The 14,883-nt window shown below is 30.6% G+C and overlaps 1 non-coding gene across 1 annotated transcript; it reads left to right on the top strand.

Annotated features, from left to right (window-relative positions):
- Positions 1-14,574: 14,574 nt before the first annotated feature.
- Positions 14,575-14,648, top strand: TRNAI-AAU (transfer RNA isoleucine (anticodon AAU)). Its single transcript has one exon. It is a non-coding gene; the product is annotated as a tRNA-Ile (tRNA).
- Positions 14,649-14,883: the final 235 nt, after the last annotated feature.

Here is a 14,883-nt window from a genome sequence, read left to right as displayed (position 1 = left end):
GTAAATGATATACCGGGATGTGTGCAGACTTGAGTATATATTAAATTTTCTAGTGCTGATGCATAAAGTTTATCATGCATTGTTGTCTTCTCAAGATCATTTTGGGGCATTGCTTGAGACTGAACTTGTCTCCTTTAGTCATGAGTGTGTCTATTGGTCTACAAATTTCCATGACATATCTACTTAAAATCTTTTTTATATAGTTCTTTTTTGTGATAATCCAAGAATACCTTGAGAGCGATCTCTTAGTATCTCGATTCCTAATACAAGTCCTTACAAGTCACTGATATTTTTTACGTGAGCACGTTCTTCTTCTCCTCTTTCTTCGTTATCATCGTCACTAACACCTCCTCCTCCTCTTCCTCCTCTTCCTCCTTCTTTTTTTCATTGGAATTTCTTCTCCTCTTTCCTTTTCCCCCTTCTCCTCCATCAGTTATCTCGTTGTTAAAGATGATGAATAAGTCAAGTTCAAATTGTCAATTGAATCAGAACGAAATTGATTATTATTTTGAATCCAATCAAATGGTAGTTGAGGTATGGTTCAATTCTAGTCAATTTTTTCGTTAGTAGTTTATGATTCTATATGTGAATAATGTTTCATCCTTGATGGTTTGAATTGAGTGTAATGTAAATGTTCTGCATTAGAGAAAATATTTTTCTGTACTTGTAGCTAATCTAGGTAAAATACGAAAATATTTGGGTGTAACATAAAGATATTGGGTGTATTTTTTAATAATTTTCGGTGTATGTATGCTGATAAGTTCTGTATAATTCAAAACTCTTATTCTCTCCCCTCCTCATCTTCTGCTGCTGCTTCTTCTTTTTCATCATCATCATCATCATGATTATTGTTTTGAATCCAATCAAGTGGTTGAGGTGTGGTTCAATTCTAATTAATATTTTCGTTAGTAGTTTATGATTCTATAGGTGAATAATATTTCATCGTTGATGGTTTGAATTGAGTGTAATGTAAAAGTTTTGCATTAGAGAAAATATTTTTCTGTATTTGCAGCAAATTTGAGTGTAACATGAAGATATTTGAGTGTATTTTTTAAGAATTTTTGGTGTATATATGCTGACGATAAGTTTTGCATAATTTAAAAGTATTCCTCTTCCTCTTCTTCTTCTTCATCTTTTTATTTCATATTCTCATAATTCTTCTTGGGAGAAAAAAATCAAACAAAGAAAAAAAAATAATGTTGCAAAATCAATAAAAAGAGAAGGAAGAAAAATTTGTAGCAACAACAAGGAAGATGAAACACGCGAAGAAAAATGAAGAAAAATCCAAACAAGAAGAAAAAGAAGAAGGAAGAGCATAAAGATCGAGGAGAAACGCGCGCATTATATAAATGACTTATATGACTTGTATGTCAGAAAGACTTGTATGTGTAGTAGTACTCTAAAATCAAATTATTGCTCATCATGTACAATAAAAGACCAAATTATTGTCATCCTGCATAAAAAATGTTTTAAATATATTACCTCTTATTACCTTTTATTATTAATTATAAAATATGGGTAATGCTAGGTAAACAAAAAAAAAGTCAGAACTTGCCTTATTTAGTATTAATTAATTGTCGCAACAATTAATTAATGCTAAATAAGGCAAATTATGGCTGTTTTTAGCTGATTTTCTTTGGTTACCAAACATTTCCGATAAAATATTAGGTACGTATTTATTATTTTAATTGTCCTATCATTTGTTTCTCACCTATAAATAGATTATATGTTGTATCATGTTTTTCACGATAAACACACAGCTTTCTCAAATTTGGTCGTAATAGTAATATGGCTAAATTAGGTGCCACAATGCAGTCACTTTGTTGTTTCATAATCTTACTGATGTTGGTGGGGGAAGGAGTCTCAGCAAGTCGACAAAAATTATTTACTTCTATGGAGCAAGAAAATAAGGGAATGGGTAATAATAAAGATGCATTCGTTGTTCTAAATAAGGGACCAATCCCACCACCATCAGGACCAGGCCATCGCCATAATCCAGAGCCACCGCCCTCTCTAATTAAGGGACCAATCCCACCACCATCCGGACCAGGCCATCGCCATGATCCAGAGCCACCGCCCTCTCTAATTAAGGGACCAACCCCACCACCATCCGGACCAGGCCATCGCCATGATCCACTGCCACCGCCCACACTTGGCAAGCCATTTTAATAATACAATCCCTTCATGCATCAAATCAAAGCAAAGCTATAGCTATAATAAATAATGGGCATGCATCGTATATTCTATGTATGACGACTTATTAATGATTAATTATATAAATATTTCGGTTTACTTATGCGTCTACTTTTACAGGGGACTCTATCTAATTTATTTATATTCGTCCTTTCTATATGCATGCAATAATATATATTATATAGAAGTATAGAACAGATACACGATTAAACGATCGAACATTCTTTTTCTGTCGTTATAAGAGATGATACACAAAATTCTAAAAAATTAAGTCATTTTTAGGTGTTTATAAGATAAATTTATTCTCTCTAATCAATTTATTTATTGATTGGATTGTATTGAATTCTTCATCCTTAAAATCATCCATATAAAATTATTAAGAGAGTTAAAAGCGAAAACGTACTTAAATTTGTGAACATAATTAAAATATTTTATTCTTTGATTTTTTTAATTATAGCTTTTTTTTAATAGAGCTTATTTGATAACAAAAAAAAAAAATTGTAATGCAATTTTAATATATTGGAAATGAACCAATATTCTGAATTACTAATTATATTTAAATGTAACATCTGTTACATCTAAATACTTAGATAAAATAGTATTTTTGATTTTATTTTTTTTAATTCAAATAAAAATAATAATGACTTATTCAATTCAACATTTATGATTATTAAATCGCTTGTTTTTATTTTATCTACATTTTTTTTATCTTATCTTATTTTTATTTATACTAAACTGATTTTAAATTTTAAAATAAACTAAAATAACAAAAATCTCTGATTTTAAATTTTAAAATAAGCTAAAACAACAAAAAATTTTAGATGTGGTAACTATCAAAATCAAACATAGAAAATTAAAAAGAAAAAAATACTAACTCACGGGCAGAAACGGAAAGAGAGGGATTCAAACTCTCGGTACAAAAATTCGTACAACGGATTAGTAATCCAACACTTTAGTCCACTCAACCATCTCTCCCTAATTGAAATATCTATATATATTATTTGGATCACTCTACGGTATAGATGCAAGTTGGTACAGATATACAGATATTTTCTTTGTTTCACTACCAGATCGACAAGTGGAAATTGATGCCAGAGCTTGTCTGGTGTGATGGTAGCTGTGGCTAAGCCAAAGCTGTCCGTTGCTAGTGTGAGTTGGTAGGCTTTTAGACTGGACTGTGGCAGTATTGGAATTGGGTATTTTAAATAATGAATTGGACTTCAAATATTTGGATTTGTTAATAGAAAAAAAAAAAAAAGAGAAATAGTTCATGTTCAACAATCAGCGATAGCAATGGAACCTCAAATAAAAATTTACATTGTCTTCATATCAATTTATTTTTTTAATACTTTCTAATTCCTCTTATATTTATCTGGTTTAGAACAGTTTATATTGATTTTAAAAAATGAAATGATTTAAAAAATTTATTTTAAAATAGCAAAATTTATATAACATTTAATTTAAGTTATAAAAATATTTAAAGATTGAAAGTTGAAACACAAGGATGGAAAAATTAATATCCAAAATTTATATATAGCTTGCAAAGATTTTTTTTGGTAAGCTTTTAAGAAAGTAGTTTCCAAAACTATTTTCTAAGATTATAAAGTTAGCATTTAATATTAATAATTTAAAAATATGTTATATTAAATTTATAATTATAAAAATGAAAATAAGTTTTTAAATTTTAAACCCATCATTGAGTACATGACTCTTCAAATACTACCACAATATCAACCCCATTGGGTCAAGCTTCTCTACAATAAAATACAAACACATCAGCCATTGGCGTATAGGTCCAATGACCCATTAAAACATTTGGCCCATTACGGTATCCAAATCCTTATGAAGAACGCCCCCAGGCCAACACTATACTGATTAGACTCAGCCGCCGGAGGATCTTGTTCGCTGCAGCTATAGAGTCGGTTGATTGAGGCATTTTGGTTGGAGTGGATACACACGTTACAATTGGGTGGTGCAGCAGTCGCAGATCCTTGCCCATTGCTGGCGACATCTTCACTGCTCGCTTTTGTTGGTTCTCTCTCCAATCGGGTCTGTTTTCGACTGCGTTTGCCAAGGAGAATACGACGCTATTTCTCTGAACTGTTGGACCTTCTCGCTGAAGCATCGCCCACCGTTCTGCTCGCCACCCATGACCACGAGCGTCTTGTTTCTTGAGCTCGTTGCCTGTCGTCTTTTCTTTATCTTCTCAGCCACGTTTCCACTGCCGTCGCGGTCAGTTGCTTCTGTCGTCGTCTAGTCGTCGCCGTGCTTGAAGTCTCGAACCCCTTTCCACATTCACCAATGGCAGCTCCTTTCTCGATCTCCAAGTCCGTCATCTGGATGTACCTCTGCTGAGTAGTGCTTTTGCCGCCGTCTGTCGTCTCGTCGCCGTCCTCCGTCGCTCTGAATTACCTTGGGTCATAACAACAATTATTAAGTACACATCAATTTGAGATAATAAATTAAAAAATAGGGTTAATAAAAATGGTTGGGTATACATATGTTCTCAGGAATCAGATTCCAACTCTCCATGTTCTTTTTTGGATTGCCAAAATCACACATAAAATACAAGCATTGAAAAATTTATTTACTGGTCCAACAAAAGTGTCCAGTAGGCATCCCTTAACGGGCCAAATATGAGCCCATTAACTTGTCAAGTCACTCTCAGCTCGGCTTGCCTCTTGGTCAACATCCAGCCATGGCATACCCCCTGTAGCAACCTCTGCAAGCTGCTCCCTCACTACCAGCATAAATCCACGTGCCTGCATGACATTCGTTCCAGGAAAATATCTGTAAAGAAACATCTGTATACTATAATTATCCATATTATTTGGCCAATACTATGGTGCTGAAAGAAAATTTTTTCAGTTGATACTGAAAGTATGTGTCATAAGAGAAAAGCAACACGTGTTTATCTTGTTGATAAAGTTCCGGACAACTCTGTGCGTGTTCAGGGAGTGCTGTATGAGGTAATTAATTAGTTGATATCTAACTCATGCGTTAATCAAGATGATTATGATCTTGGGCTTTTTTTAATAGTCCAGTAACAATTGGGTGTAATAATTGGGTAAAATAATTAGACTCACACAATGGTTAAAATTTTTGATTGTATTATTGAACAAAGATGAAATAATTAAAATATATGATGTGATGTATTGGCATGGAGTTAATAAAGGTTTTTTTTAAATATTTTTTTAGAAGTTTTTATTGAGTTGATAATTTTTTGTCAGTTTGACATAGTATAGAGTTCTTGTTTTTTTTTTTTTTTAATTGAAGGAGATGATAATTGTTAATTTAATTATTGAAATTGTCATGACAAAAAAAACTAAAATTGTAAGAAAGAATTTATTATACTAAGTATGTGTTTAGATTGAAGTTTGTAGATGAGAGTTTGTATAAAATTGATTTTGATTAAAAATAAATTGAGATTAGCATGATTTATGTTTGTCAAATTTTTATATCAAAATGAATTTTAGTAAATTAAGAAGTCGTTTAGATTATATTATTCAAAATCACTTTTAGATAAAAAAAATTATTAAAAAGAACATAAATTTAAATAGTTATTGATATTATATTATCTTTTTATTTTAGGTATTTAAATAAATTTTATTAATCAAGTTTATAATAAAAAAGTAATATTTACTTATTGAATTAAAATTAGCATAAGAAATTGATAAAATATATTTTATATAAAAAACATAAATATATAAATAATATATGAAAATATACTTTATGAAATTATATTACTTATAATTTATATAGTATTGTTTTATTTAGTACTATTATCGATTATAAATGTTACTTTGATATAATTCTATTGTTAGTTTAGTTAGTTTTTTATTTATTTTGTTCTTTTTAGTAGGATGAATAATTTATATTTTAAAAAAATTACAATGATAAACATAATATACAACTATCACAGTTACAAATTTTAATAGAGGTAAAGAAATAATAAAAAAAGTTTGTACACAGCAAAAATAAAGTACAAAAAAAATAGAGGACAAGAATTCATATAAGGAAACAAAATAAAAATTCCATAACAAATTAATTATACATGAAAGATGTGAGTACTAAAGAGATTACAAAAAAGAACATAAAAATTAGAGTTGATAGAAATGAAATAAAATCAGTTAATTATTGTATACAATGCTATAAATTAAAAAAATTCTACTGAAACCTAATATTTCAAAACGTGAAATCTAATATTGTACTGAATAAACGTCTAAATGAGTCTCTAACTTTTTTGTGAGGATAATTTTGGTTTAAAGAATTTATTAAATAATATTGAAGTTAGTCTAAAATCTTTTTGTATCGTTTAGTAGTCATAAAATTATTTATAGATGTACACCTATAATTTTCATAAATTACATTTTTTTTGGTTATGTAAATTAAATTATGTGAATAAACTGACATACATTAACACATAATAGACATATAATCAATTTTTATTCAAAAAATATGCATAATTTTAGTCTTTAATCAATTTATTAATATAAATTATCTTTGTTTTTAAATATTATATATATTCTTCTTTTAGTTTTATTTTCTTAAAAATTAACTATTTTTTTAAACTTTAAAGGACTCATTAATTACTTTGTATTTACTATCTTCAATACTTTTATAAAAAAAAATATAAAAAAAATAAATTACAAAATATTAGCAAAAATAATTTTTCTTTTTAAATTTTTAGATATAATTTAACTTTACTTTCGTAAAATATTTTATTAAAACAAATCATGCATACAAAATTAAACAATAAATTTTAAAGTAAGTAATTTTAGTTAAAGAAACGGATCCCTAAGGTTTAAGGGATATTTGTTTAGTATTATTAGTAAAAATTATAAAAAAAATAGTGATGTATATTGTTTAATGTTATTAGTAAGAGTTTAGGGTTTAGTGACGTGTATTAGGTTTTTTTAAGAAAATAATTTGCAAATTGTATAAAACAGTTTAAAATAATTAATTAATTTTAAAATCTTAAATGTCCATCATAACTTCTTCCTTATTATTTTAGTGACGTAAGACTAGAAATTTAGAATTTTGAAAAAGCCACCTTTTTTCTTGAGCTTTCGTTTCTTTTGGCCTTTTTTTTCTCTCTTGGTTACTTATAGCTTTGACTCTCTCTCACTCAAGATTGCCCATTTCAAACCATAGTGTCAGTCCAGTTATTTTATCCAATTGTTGCTGGACCATAAAAAAAGTCCGAGATCATAATTATCTTCATTAATGTATGAATTAGATATCAACTAATTAATTACCTCATATAACATTCTCTGGGCACCCTGCACTCCTGCAGAGTTGTCCGGGACTTTACCTACAAAGTAAACACGTGTTGCTTTCTCCCTATGACACATACTTTCAGCACCAACTGAAAAATATCTCTTTCAGCACCATAGTATAACCCATATTATTTATGTTAGATTGCATAACCAAACAAAGTAGGGGTTGAAAAAAGACTTTTTTGTTTAGATCTTATATATTTTTTTCTATTTATAATGGATTGAATTTCTATTCAGTATTATATCGAACATTATAGATATAGAACCTTCCAGATAAGATACATATACTTTTCTATAGTATATCATTATTATTCCTATAGTATATCTATTAAAAAAATAAATATAACAAATTTAAAAAAATAATAATTTAATAATGATAATAAATTATAAATAAGTTTATTGTTATATAAATAATTTAATATAAAATAATTTAATTAGCAATTATAATTAATATATATTGTTCATAAATAAATTAAAAAATTAATAATTTTTTAATATTTATACCGTAGATAAATGATTTTGTTATAAATATTAAATAATTATTATTCAATTAATATACCAATACGTGAATCATAATTTGCAGAGAGAATATTTAAATTTTTTTCTAAAAAAATTGAAGTACTTAACATGATGGAAGAGAAAACGAGTAAATACCCATAGTCGTCCTTGAGATTTGTGTAAATATTCAATATAATCTTCAAGATCCCGATTTTTTTATTTTAGTCCTCCAGATAAAGCTCCGAGCACTCAAAATGGTTCCTGGGCATATTTCTAGTGATGAGTCATCACTGGAGCGCTGACGTGGCCTCTGTTTACCACACTGGAGTGGTCCAACAACTATCTGAGCTGGCCAATTTCTAATTTGTACCCATGTTGATCCCTCCCTTTATATCTAACCTTAAATTCCCAAATTTTCGTATGCATGAATGCTGCAAAGCTCACCAATTTTTTGATATTGCTGATTTCAAGAAATCTGAGGCTACGGTGTGGATGTCATGTATTAGACAAATCAATCTATGGGCAAGCCACTAACGAGAGTTGTTCAAGTTAAGGTGCTGCCATCCATAGCGTTGCCACAGATTTCAAAATCCCACAATTGTCGATATATAAAAAACAGAGACATAAAAGAGAGCGTGACACTACAATAAACTCCATGTTTCCACAGTTGTTGATTTGAAGACGCACGAGATTCGGAAAGGAATCCAACAAGGAGTAGGATGCAAGTGAATCACAGCTGCTACATATGTATAGTTCCTGAAGTGAGTGGTGTTGGCCATCCATTTGGATTTCTAATTCTCTACAACCCTCGATCCTCATCTGTTGTAGTGATGGGAAAATAGCACTCATTGAAAACGATATCTGGGAGGAACAATTTGAGATGCTTAAAGAAGTGAGGCAACTCAATTGTGTGTTCGTAATGGCCTCCACTACGGATCCTACTAGATACTTTTCTGAAATTGAAAGATTGGTAATCTCAGGAGCCTTTAAAACACAACAACTCAGCTCATCGCACTCCTCAATCTTAAGTGATTGTAAAGATGTAAGTTGATTTGGCGAATCTCCTCTCAACATCGGACACTTCCTTATGGTAAGCTCCCTAAGTCAAGGAAATACATTGAACTCTAATGAACGCCACTCCTTCCAGCGCCACATTGAGTGAATCGAAAGAGTTTTAAGTATTGGGAATGGTGGTGTCTCCAAACAAGATTCACCGTTCTAGTAAAAGTAAAACTCAGTACCCACAATTACCAGACTTTCAAAATATAAAATTGATAGGTGCTTCAAAGAGGGCAACTGTTCAAGTGAAGGAAGCATACAACAACTCCTGCAACGATCCAGTGATATTTTGGTGATGTTGTGGTAGGAAGAATGTCCCACCCAATCTAAAAATCTTGTACCCTGTAACCCTCGATCTGTAACTGTTTCAAATTAGCGTGCTCTTTCCATCTGGGAATCAACTATATCTTCGTCTACTTCATCAAACGACCAACCCAACATCATAGAATCAATGCCATCCTTATCAGACATTCTTGCCATCAAAGTTTCACTGCCGTTCACCACATTCTCCAATTTGGCAATGAAAATTGATTGCTGTAGAATGAGGAGAGTGTGATGCAAGAAGAAGAGATGAAGTTTACAAAAATTTGGGGATTTAGGGTTAGATATAAAGGAAGAGACCAACATGGGTACAAATTGAAAATTGGCCAGCTCAGATAGCCGTTGGACCCCTCCAGTGTGGCAGACAGAGGCCACGTCAGCGCTCTGGTGATGACTCATTACTAGAAATATGCCCAGGGACCACTTTGAATGCTCGGAACTCTATCTAGAGGACTAAAATGGAAAAATCGGGATCTTGAGGATTATATTGAGTATTTACGCGAATCTCAGGGACGACTATGAATATTTACTCAAGAGAGAACTGTAGACCATGCGAGTTTGCTGCTTTATTTTTTCTCTCTTTTTTTATTCATTTCAAACGACAATACTTCTAGTAGTTTTTCTCTATCATCAATCAATAAATTATCGTTTGTAAAAAAAGGTTTTAAGTATACTAATCTACTGGTATTTTAGTAATTTTAAATTATTGATCTTTGTTATATATTATACATATTTTTATAATTAAAATTAATGATTAAAAATTATTAAAATACGAATGTATAAATACACTTAATTTTTTTATAGTTTATATGATATGCTCACAATTCAAAAACAAATAAATAAATAAATAACAACATCATATTTTAGCGTACCACTTCAGTAATTATTTATCTTGATCCCATGAGTATTTTATTATTTATTTTATCGGTCTTAGTATATATTTAAGTTTTTTTTTTACAATTAAATTGGGTTAAATCTAACAAAAATTAATTTCATTAGTAAGAGTGTATAAACACGTTCCAACTTCCAGCGGCATCGTGCGCTTTCTCTTTTTCGCATTCTTTCTTTTTCTTTGCGTTCTTTCTTCTTCTCTGCATGCAGTTGCTACATTTTTTTTCTTTTTCTTTTAATTTTCCTGGTAATTTTTTGCAGCATTATATATATATATATATAATCTTTTTCTTTATTTGATTTTTTTTCTTCTATTTTTTTTATTTTTTTCTTATTGAAAAGGTAAAATAAAAAAAATTATGAGAATACAAGACAAGAAAAGAAGAAGATGATGATAACGAAGAAGAAGAAGATGATAAATTTTGAATTATAAAAAATTTATTAAAAAATAAAATCAAAATATCTTAACAGTAACACTGAAACTTCTTAATTTTGATACCGAAATTTAACTAGAAAAACACAGCTTCTTTAATGCTGTATTTTTTGTGCTTCTTGTGATGATGATGATGCTAATGATGATAGTGATGATAATGATGATGATAAGGAGGAGGAGGAGTAGTAGTAGTAGTAGTAGTAGTTTTGAATTGTTGAGATCACAACATAGCACCGAAATTATTTGAATGAACATATTTATACTATATATTGCAATTTTATTTAGTTGAATGAATGTAACTTCATATTTATTTGATTGAATTCTTACCAAAAATAAAAAACACCAAAAATTTTTTAATTTTGACATTGAAATGTTGCTAAAAAAACAAAAAAAAAACTTCTTAATTTTGACACTAAAATTTTACTACAAACACAAAAATGTCTTCTTATGCTTCAATGAGAGCTTCTTTTTTTCTTCTACTTACTAACTAAAGATAATGAGAATGAATATTTTAATTTAATGTTCTAATCTTGCTAACTAATAATGATAATCAAGATAACAAGAAATAAGAGGAGGAGAAAGAAGAGGGAGAGGAGTTATTCTTTTGAATTGTTATTCTTATTTTTTTATATGAGTATTGTTTCTCGTATTAGACTTGAATGAACATGTATTACAATCTTATATAATTAAATGAATGTAAAAAGTAAATTACATATTAAAAGATCATAAGATAAGACCGAAATCACTTGAATGAATATGTTTATACTATGTTAGAAACTTATTTAGTTGAATGAATGTAAGTTTACACTTATTGGTTTGAATTCTTATTAGAAACAAAAAATACCGAAATATCTTAATTTTGACACCGAAGTGTTGCTATAAAAATATAGAAATATCTTTTTGAGTAAACTACCATTTCTACCCACGAAAGTTGAAGACGCTGACATATCTACCCATAGAAAAAGGAAATTACCATTTGTACCCATGAAATATGGATTTCACATAATAAAATTATCCAAACACTAAAAAATTACTTAAAATCCCTAAATTATCCTTATCTTCACCACCACACCACCTCCTTCACCCAATCACCTTTCTAACCCTAACCCTCTTCACCCAGCCACCACCCCTCTTTTCCTTTCTAATCTCAAATTCCACCACCACCCTCTTCACCCAACCACCATCCCTCTTTTCCTTTCTAACACACTCTCACCATTACTTCCCACTCAGTCCCCACCGCTACTCCAATGACTCCTTGCCACACCCTCCTCTCTTCCATCCTCACAGTCACAGCAACACTTGTTGCCGCTTCCCCGGAGAAGAAGAGCATCTTTATAATGTAAGTCCACCATGAAGCCAAGCCCTCCATCTTCCCAACCCACAAGCACTGGTATGAATCCTCTCTCACTCTATTATCAACCATGCCACTACAGCTGAAACCACCACCATCGCCGCCTTTGCCGCCGTCCTTCACACTTACGACACTATCTTTCACGGCTTCTCAGCAAAGCTCTCACCTTTAGAGGCCCAGAAGATGAAATCCCTGTCCCACGTCATCGCATTGATCCCGGAGCAGGTCCGCCAACTCCACACTACCTGCTCGCCGCAGTTCTTGGATCTCAAAATTGCCGACAGGGTCGGCCTCCTCAAGGAGATGGATTTCGGTTCAGATCTCGTCATTGGAGTCATTGACACCGGTATCTGTCCCGATAGAGAGAGTTTCAATGACCACGACCTCGGCCCTGTTCCTCCCAACTGGAAGGGCAGCTGCGTCGCTGGAAGGAACTTTCCCGCCGCCTTGTGCAACCGAAAGATTAATGACACCTTTGAGTACAGTTCTCCCAGGGACTCCGATGGTCATGGCACCCACACCGCCTCCATCGTGATTGAGAGAGAGAGGAGGAGGAGGAGATGATAGTGGTAGTGGTGGAGAGAGGGGTAGTTTAGGGATTTTATTTAATTTTTTAGGATTTGGATAATTTTGCTTGTAAAAATTATTTTTTATGGATACAAATGGTAATTTTCTTTTTCTATAGATAGATATGTCAGCGTTTTCAACTTTCGTGGGTAAAAATGGTAGTTTACTCTATCTTTTTTAATTTGTATTTTTGCTTCTCATTCTTCTTTTTTTTTTTCTGTTGCTCTTACTTCTTTTAAAAGCATTGTTTCTCAATTAGACTTAAATGGATACTTATTAGATCGAAATCTTCTATGTGCAAAATTTTAAAAGAGAATGAAGGAGGAAAAGAAACACGGTAACTTATGTATAAAAAGAAAACGACATTGATGACGATAATGATGATGATGATGGAGGAGGAGAAAAAGAAAGAAGGGGAATAAATTCAAATGAAAAAGAAAGGAGGAGGAAGAGGAGCAGGCACAGACCCATGCATAGTAGTGAGGGGGCACTTGCCCCCACTCTCATTTCATATTTTTCAACAAAAAAAATTTTATATATATATATATAATATGTTCCCATTTTAAATTTTAAATGACCCCACTACAAATAAATAAAGTCCAGTTGTTAAAAACTCCAAACTCATTTTATCTTTCTATCATTTTAACTATTAGTTAACCTAATCAAATTTAGTCTTCTTCTATTCTCAAATCCTAGTCGTCACTCATTTATTCTTTTAAACCCTCTTCTTAGTTTCATATTTGCAACCTTCTTTTCTATTCCTTATCTAGTGGTCATTTTTTCTTCATCAAAAGGTAAATTTTAAATTCTTTATTTTGTTTTATATAACTCTCTATGACTCTATTTATTTTTCAATTTCATTGTTTCTCTTTTTTATATTTTCAATTACAAATTTTAATTTAAACAATTATAGTTTAGGGATTAATCTATTTTTTTATTCTCTTCATGAATTTATATATTTTATTTTATTCTCAATTTAGTGATCCTTATTATTTATTTGTTTATCTTTCGTTCTATTCTATTATATGTAATTATGTTGCATATAAATTTTTAAAGTGAATTGATCAATATACTAATTTTAAATATATATTTTTTATTTTTAGAAATAATAATGAAAAAATATTTCAAAAGAAAGCTACCACTAGAATCTGAAGTCATTCCATTAGTCTTTTCTAATAAAAAGAAGTTCTTAAAATTGAAGCGAAAAAAGTTAGCGGCTAATGTAATTTTTGGTTTTTTTTATTCGAATAATTAATGTGCATTTTTATATTTTTAAATTTAAATTAATATATCTTTTTGATAATAATGTGTATCATTTTTGTCCCCCCAACATAAATTTTCTGGATCCGTCACTGAAGATGAGGAGTTGGTGGTGGTGGTGACGATGACGACAACGATAACAAAAGAGAAATATGACAAGAAAGGAGGAGAATAAGAAGAGACAGTAGCAGCAGCAATGACAATAACGATAACGATGATGATAATGATGATGGAAGAGGAGGAAAATAAATTCAAATGAAAAATGAATGAGGAAGAAGAAGAGGTGGTGGTGGTGGTGACAACGGTAACAATAACTAAAATGAATGATAAGAAAAAAAGAGGAGAATAAAAAAAGGCAATAACAACAATGATGTATGAGAAAAAGCGCGTAAACAAAAAATATATTATAATAATTTGATTGGACTTGATTAGATAAATAATTTGAATGCAGAACTTTTCGTTATTTTATTTCTTAGAATTGATGATTTGTGGCTAATTATAAAAGATATTAAATTTAAATTATAAAAAATATAAGTATAAATATTTTTGGTAATTTAAGGGGCTAAAATATTAGGATATCATTATTACGTATTAATTTGAAACAAATTTATGTATACCTAGTATAAAATAAATAATTTTTTACTCCAAATTGATAATATGATTTTTAAAAAAAAACTGTCTACATCAAACAGAATAATAATATTGATAGATATAAAACAGTTGGCCCATTAGCTCAGTTGGTTAGAGCGTCGTGCTAATAACGCGAAGGTCGCAGGTTCGAAACCTGCATGGGCCATTTTAATGACACCTTTTAATAAGGAAAAAAAGCATGTCGACTCTATTAATCAGCGTTCGAAACCTGCATGGGCCATTTTAATGACACCTTTTAATAAGGAAAAAAAGCATGTCGACTCTATTAATCATGTCTTCCCATGTGTTTATTTATCAGGTTGTCACTTGCGGAATCTACTTTGATTTGGTTACAATGAGGAGAAAAGCCATAGGGAGATTTTTGCATAGGTGAATCGAAC

Source organism: Arachis stenosperma, chromosome 10 (assembly GCF_014773155.1).
Source record: "Arachis stenosperma cultivar V10309 chromosome 10, arast.V10309.gnm1.PFL2, whole genome shotgun sequence".
NCBI classification, from domain to species: domain Eukaryota; kingdom Viridiplantae; phylum Streptophyta; class Magnoliopsida; order Fabales; family Fabaceae; genus Arachis; species Arachis stenosperma.
This window is presented reverse-complemented; position numbering and strand designations above follow the sequence as displayed.